We start from the raw sequence: 7,677 nt of genomic DNA, 5'->3' as shown, positions 1-7,677 counted from the left end.
CAGGAAGTACAACCTCTCCGGTCCAGACAGACTGCAGACAGGATAGCGGTCCTGTGAGATGATGTGACACCAGAGCCACCTTGGTTTGTGTAAGCACATTCTTTTTTTTTTTTTTTTTTCATTTTTCGAGACAGGGTTTCTCTGTGTAGCTTTGCGCCTTTCCTGGGACTCACTTGGTAGCCCAGGCTGGCCTCGAACTCACAGAGATCCACCTGGCTCTGCCTCCCAAGTGCTGGGATTAAAGGCATGCGCCACCACCGCCCGGCATGTGTAAGCACGTTCTACGATACTTGCACAATAACAGTATCTCGAGGTAATGTATGTTCCAGGATGGAGCCAGTTAAGTGTCCTGGGACTGTACAACTCTCAGAACTCCCCTTCAGGCTCCTGTGAACCTTCTTCCTGCCTGTTCTAATCCCAAGGGGCCACTTGCCTGCTTTCTGTAGTCGGGCTTTCCATAAAGCACAGTTCTATTTTCAACAACTACAACTTTCACTGTATATCTTAGTTAGGGTTTCTGCTGCTGTGAAGAGACACCATGACCACAGCACCTCTAATAAAGGAAACCGTTTAATTGGGGTGGCTCGCTTTCAGAGGTTCAGTCCATTATCATGGTGGGATATGTCAGCATGCAGGCAGACATGGAGAAGTAGCTGAGAGTCCTATTTTTTTTTTTATTTAACTTTATTTTATGTGCATTGGTATGAAGCTATCAGATTCTCTGGAACTGGAGTTGCAGACAGTTGTGAGGTGCCCTGTGGGTGCTGGGAACTGAACCCTGGTCCTCTGGAAGAACAGCCAGTGCTCTTAACCGCTGAACCATCTCTCCAGCCCCAAGAGTCCTACATCTTGCAGGCAACAGGAAGCAGACTGTGACATTGAGCAAAGCTTAAGCAAAAGAGACCTCAAAGCCCACCCCCACAGTGACACACTTCCTTCAACAAGGCCATGCCTCCCTGTAGTGCCCTAGGCTCTTATGGGGGTCAGTTACATTTAAACTACCACACTTGTAACTGCAGATAAGTTTTCATATCCTAGAACAGTCCATGAATAGGATCATATCATGTGCTTTTTGTAAAATCTTGTTTTACGTGTAGGAATGTGTATGTGTGTGTGTATGCATATTCATGTGGTACCCAGGGAGGCCAGAAGAGGGCCATGGATGCCTTAGAATTGCAGTCGCAGGCAGTTGTGGGCCTCCCAACTTGAGTGCTGGGAACCAAACCCTGGTCCTCTGCAAGAGCAGCGTGGCTTCTGGGTGCTAAGCTATCCCTCCAGCCCCTTATGTTTCCCCGGTCAGCGGTCAGCGGCATGATTAGTTTGAGATTCCTCCATGCCATTTTGACAGTCGCGTATTCTTGTCAAGAAACTGTTCATTCTTTTGTTGCCAAGTAGTGTTACATTGTGTCGATAAATCAACTGTGTGTGTGTTTGAGTGCGTGTGCGCATGTGTGAGTGTGAGAGCACGTGTGGGTGTATGTGATGTGAGTCTAAGAGTGTGTGTGTGTGAGCATGCATGTGTGAGTGTGTGTGTGTGTGTGAGCACTGCACATGTGCTATGTAAGTGACCTGTCATTGAGATACAGACCCATCCTTGATGACATTCTCTTCATCCACCTAAGTTGTTTCTATTTTTAGCTGCTGTGGGCCTGTGTGTGTAACTGCTGTTTGACTATGATCTCCCATTTCTCTTCAGTGGGTTCCTACAAATGGAATGGTCAGATCACATTGCCATATATTTAAGTTGCTCCGGAGACAGGGTCTGCTGGCCTCAAACCCCAAATCCTCCCACTTCAACCTTCCAAGAGCTAGGGGTCACAGGCCGACATCACTGTATCCAGTTCAATGCGCATGCTAGACAAGCACTCTGCAGCAGAGTCCCCACATGAGACTTCTTTAAAATCCTTTGGTGAGGCATGGTAGCATGCAGCTGCCTAGAATCCCAGCTCTCCAAAGGCCGAGGCAGGAGAGTGTCAGTGTGGAGCCAGACTGTGAGGACATTTCTCAAAAGACAAAAATAAACAGACAAACAAACAAAACCCTCAAACCAAGCCAAATCCAACCCTCCCTCCCACCATGGTCTCCCCGAAGGAGGCCGGATGTCAGCTTTGTGACTCAGCTCCTTGACCCAGGATGTAGCCCATTGCCATTGACAAGGGCCAGGATGGAGCAGAGTGGGCAGGAATCCTGTGCCTCCAGAAGACAGGACAGGAGACTGTAATTTCGTCTAAGTGACGATGGCTTCGCTCACCTAAATCCTCATGTTAGCCCCACGAGATCACAAGCATCCTCACAAAATCAGAGCAATGAGGAAAGACGCTCAAGAGAGTCAGTTGCCGAGTAACACGGTCCCACCCCAGGCCTGAATGCTGGTCTGACTGGTTCTCAGACTCGGGCTTGGTCTGCTCACTCAGAACTTTGAAGGTCCCCACCAGGCTCTAGAGGCCCCAGAGGGTGTTAAGTGAGCCGTCTGAAATGTGACAGCAGATGAGTGAACAAAGGAACTAAGTCACCGAGTTAGGAAGACGGACCTCAAACCGCAGGTGTGAAAACAGCCTCCAGGTGTCCGTGGACTCCTTCTGACTTGGGACAGATTTTGTTTGTTTAGTTTTAAACTTTAGCTTTTTTTGAAGACAAGGTCTCATAGAGCCCAGACTGGCCTTGAACTTGCTGTGTAGCCAAGGATGACCGTGAACTTGTGGTCTCCCGGCCTCCACCACTCAAGTGCTGGGGTCCCAGGTGTGAGCCACCACACCTGTTCGTTTGTTTCCAGTGCAGTCTGGAGGCCTCGGGCGTGGCAGACAAGCAGTCAGCTAGCTGAGCTCCATCTTCTAGCGCACAGTCAGCCTCTTAACACTACTGAAGATGTCAGCTACCGAGTTCCAGCTGAAGAACTGTGTAACCATTACACAAAGGGAAACACACACACACACACACACACACACTGTGGAATATTATTTTAAAGTGTGTTACTTTTCTTTACGTTGCATTTGTTTAACTCTGTGAAGCTGTGTTACTGTGTCTGTGTAAAACACCTGATGGTCTAATAAAGAACTGAACGGCCAATAGCAAGGCAGGAGAAAGGCGGGGCTGGCAGGCAGAGAGAATATATAGAAGGAGAAATCTGGAAGGAGAAAAAAAAAAGAGAGAAAAAGAAGTAGCCAGAGAGGGAGGAGAAAATCAGGGACCAGCCACCCAGCTACACAGCCAGCAACAGAGTAAGAAAGAAAGGTATACAGGAGCCGGGCGGTGGTGGCGCACGCCTTTAATCCCAGCACTTGGGAGGTAGAGGCAGGCGAATCTCTGTGAGTTCGAGGCCAGCCTGGTCTCCAAAGCAAGTTCCAGGAAAGGTGCAAGCCAAGCTAAGGCCAGGCATTTATAATTAAGAATAAGCCTCCATGTGTGATTTATTTGGGAGCTGGGTGGTGGGCCCCCCAAAAGACTCAAGAGCAAAAGAATCAAAAGAGCAAACAAACCAACAACACACAGACAGACAGACAGACACACACACACACACTACACCTGATATTTTAAGTAAGTTGGGCCCATCTCATAGCTATCCGAGGTGCATGCAGCTCAAAGGCCTCAGGTTAGACACACCTGTAACCTGTAAGCAGCTAAAGGTGTTTAGGGAATTACACATGGAGTGATCAGTAACTGTCTTGATTCTTGATTGTTTTTCTTTCATTTGAAAACAATTCCCAGCTGGGCACGGTGGTGCACCCCTTTAATCCCAGCACTCAGGAGGCAGGGACAGGTGATCTCTGTGAGTTCGAGGCCAGCCTGGTCTACAGAAGACAGTCAAGCTATATAGAACCCTGTCTTGAAAAAAACCAAATAAATAAATAGATAGACAGACAGACAGATAGATAGATAGATAAATAAGATAATAAATTCAGCAAGCTAGTTCATTCCTGAAGTTTACTAGATAAAAGTATTATACTGGCCAAATGTGGCAGCACATACCTTTCAGATCAGCACCAAAGAGGCAGGGGGATCCTGAGTTCAACCTGGCCTGGGCTGCATAGTGAGATGCTGTCTCAAACAACTATAAATTACAACACCCCCTAAGAGACTGATCTGACTCACACAGGAGGGACCCACACCTCGCGTGTCCTCCCTCCCTCCCCCCCCCACTCCCTCTCTTGCTCAGGTTTAAACCTAGGGCCTCATGCACGCGAGCATTCTACCACGGAGAACCACCACCAGCTTAGAAACAAACAAACAAGCCTGATTGTTGTGACGGCGGTCTCACTAAGTTGTCCACGCTGGCTTTGAACTCACTCTGTAGCCTAGGCAGGCTTGCCATCTTCCAACTGGTCATCCTCTTGCCTCAGCTTTCCAAGTAGCTGGCTTTAGAGGCTGATGCCATCAGGCCTGGCTCCCCACACACCTCAGGTCAGCAAACACACAGTCTGAGCAGCTCTTCTACCATATTGCTTATAGTATAATGGCAGGGAATTCTGCCCATAGTACAGATGCTATATTTAAAACAGTAATTCTTGGCCTGCGATTGGTTGGATACACAGACATAGGCCCACAGACTCGGGGATGGGGAAATAGCAACTTAACTATCAGTTAAAGAGAAACCTGTAGTCTAAATGCAGGCATCTCTACGTGGGGACCTGACTCTTACGCTGCGCCCAGCAATTTTGTAGTGCCGCCCTGGACAACTGTTCATAATTGATTCCCCCGCCCTGGGACAGGAGAGCAGCCTGAGAGGGAGCTCCTTACATCAACTTCCATGCAGACTGGAAGGAAAACCAGAGCAGGGGTGATCAAAAAGAGCTGGTTTTAGGGGCTGGAGGGAGAGCTCAGCAGTTAGGTGTGCTCGCTGGGATTCAGTTCTCAGCACCCGTGTATCAGGTGACCACAACTCCCTCTCTGAGTCCAGCTCCAGGTGACGTGACACCCTCTTCTGGAAGCCTTAGGCCCGCACACACTTGCGCACACACAGAGAAGCACGTGGGAGTGAAAAAGACAAATAAATCTTTTTCTTAAAAGGGAGCTAATTTTAGTCAGGAACAGGAATGCAGCTCATCCTTGCCCTCAGGGGTCTGAGGCAATGGACTGACCCGAGCTTGAGGCCAACTTGAGCCATGTCGGGAATTGTGAGATCCTATCTCGGAGGAGGCAAAAGAAAGTGAATCAGGGGCCAGGACTGCCGCTCAGGAGGTGGAGGGCTCACCGGGCATGCGCAGTAGGTGGAGGGTTTACGGGGCATGCTCAGGAGCCTGGATTCAATCTCATGCACCCAGTAGAACTGGACACGGTGGCACGTGCCTGTGATGCTAACACCTGGGCAGGAGGCTCAGACATTCAAGGTCATCTTCACCACATGAGAGCCTGTCTCGGGGGAAAAATCAAATAAAACAGAGAATTGCAGAGATGGCTCAGCACCTAAGGCGGCGGTGGTGGCGCACGCCTTTAATCCCAGCCCTCGGGAGGCAGAGGAGGGCGGATCTCTGTGAGTTCGAGGCCAGCCTGGTCTACAAAGATAGTTCCAGGCCTGTCAAGGCTACATCACAGAGAAATCCTTATCTCGAAAAAACAAAAAACAAACAAAAAACCTCCAAAACCCGACAGGCTGCTCTTCTAGAGGACCCAAGTTCAATTTCCATCACCCAGTAACGTCAGTTCCAGGGGATCCAGTGCCCTCTTCTGGCCTTTGTGAGTACTGCACATATATGATGCCCTGATATACATGCAGGCAAATCATTCATACACATAAAATAAAATTTAAAAATTGTTTTAAATAAAAAAAAAAAAAACAAAGCCGGGCGGTGGTGGCGCACGCCTTTAATCCCAGCACTCGGGAGGCAGAGCCAGGCGGATCTCTGTGAGTTCGAGGCCAGCCTGGACTACCAAGTGAGTTCCTGGAAAGGCGCAAAGCTACACAGAGAAACCCTGTCTCGAAAAACCAAAAAAAAAAAAAAAAAAAAAAAAAAAAAAAACAACAACAACTGGGTGTTGGTGACGCACGCCTTTGATCCCAGCACCTGGGAGGCAGAGTCAGGTGGATCTCTGTGAGTTCGAGGCCAGCCTGGTCTACAGAACAAGATCCAGGACAGGCACCAAAACTACACAGAGAAACCCTGTCTCAAAAAAACCAAAAACAACAAAAAACCCAAAATCAAAACAACCAACCAACCAACCAACCAAACAAACAAACAAAAAACATCATCTGCCACCTGTGTTTGGATGCTGTGCCAACCAGGCACAGAGAACTTTTATCACTGACATAGCATTTCTATGCCATGAAAATAATAAAATACAAAACTGGTTTTTACTTGCCTTCTTTAAAAAAAAATTTTTTTTGCCTTTATTTAGTGTCACACAGGGGTGGTGGGAGCTCTTGCATACACAAATGGTTTCCCTTTCCACCACGTGGGTCCTAGGGATCAAATCCAGGTCACCAGGCTTGGCAGCAAGCACCTTTATCCTCTGAGCTCCATCTTGCTGGAGTAACTTTTAGTTGCTTTTCAGTTTTCTCGAGGAAATAATCCCCAGTGCAGCCGTGATCCCACTGGCTCGCCATTGGGGAGAGGCTGGATGTCTGGTGGTGCGAGAATGAAACCCAGCCCTGCATGCACAGCTAGGCAGCCTTGGCTTCCCTGAACCCATCTCCTTATTACACAAAATGGAGTCTAATCACACCCGCCATCAAAGACAGCTGTCAGATGAAATGTCATCACCAGGTATGATAACACACACCTGCCATTCCAACACCTGGGCATCAGAGATAGGGGCTATCACAAGTTGCTTGGACAGCCTGGGCTACGTACTGAGACTCTGCCTCAAACAAAACAAAAAAGACAAACAAGCAAAATAAAACAAGGGCTGGCAAGACCGTTCAGTGGGTAAAGGCGCTTGCAGTCAAGCATGAGGACCTGAGTTTGAGCCCCAGGACCCACCTGGTGGACCGTGAGAACCTACTCCTACAGGCTGGCCTCTGACCTCTACGTGTAACCCTCCCCCAACCACTACCCTAAATAAATTATTAAAAAATTAAAAACAAGGAAGCAATAGTCCTTCGCAAGGTGAGGATTTCCCACAGGATCACCCCCAGAATTCTGCTGGGCCACCTCCTGGGTTTCTGATCTGGCTAGAGTCCAGGCTGGAGGATTTGCATATTTAACAAGCTCCAGGAGGGGAGGCTGATGCAACTCCCGTCATGAGAACGTGTCAGCCATCCTCCGGCCAGTGGCTGGTTCAGAGTTAGGCTTGCGGGCCAATGAGAGGCAGCAGGCGCTTGCTCTTTGGAGGTGGCCTCTGTGAGTGGTGGCAGCCTCTTTGTGACCTTGAGAGGAACTGACTGTCCATGAAGCTGACCCGATGCTCTGCTTTGAATGAGATGTCCCCCATAAGTCTGGGGCCTTTGGATACGTGGTCCCCAGTTGGTGGCTATTTGAGGAGGATTAGGCGGTGTGGCCTTGCTGGAGGAAGTGTGGCACTGGGGGCAGACATCGAGGTTTCCAAGGACCATTCCTAGTCAGCGCTCTCCGCGTCCTGTCTTGGGTTCAAGATGTGAGCCCTCGGCTGCTGCTCGCACTGAACTGCGTGCTGCCTGCTACCTCCAGCCCACCACCATCGACTCTAACCCCCGAAACCTCAACCCCCAAATCAGCTATTTCTTCTCTAGGTGACCTTGGTCTTTTATCACACTAACAGGAAAGT

This window comes from Peromyscus californicus, unplaced genomic scaffold, assembly GCF_007827085.1.
Source record: "Peromyscus californicus insignis strain IS unplaced genomic scaffold, ASM782708v3 Scaffold_2__1_contigs__length_46816999, whole genome shotgun sequence".
In the NCBI taxonomy this organism is placed as follows: Eukaryota; Metazoa; Chordata; class Mammalia; order Rodentia; family Cricetidae; genus Peromyscus; species Peromyscus californicus.
Note: the sequence above shows the minus strand (reverse complement) of the source record.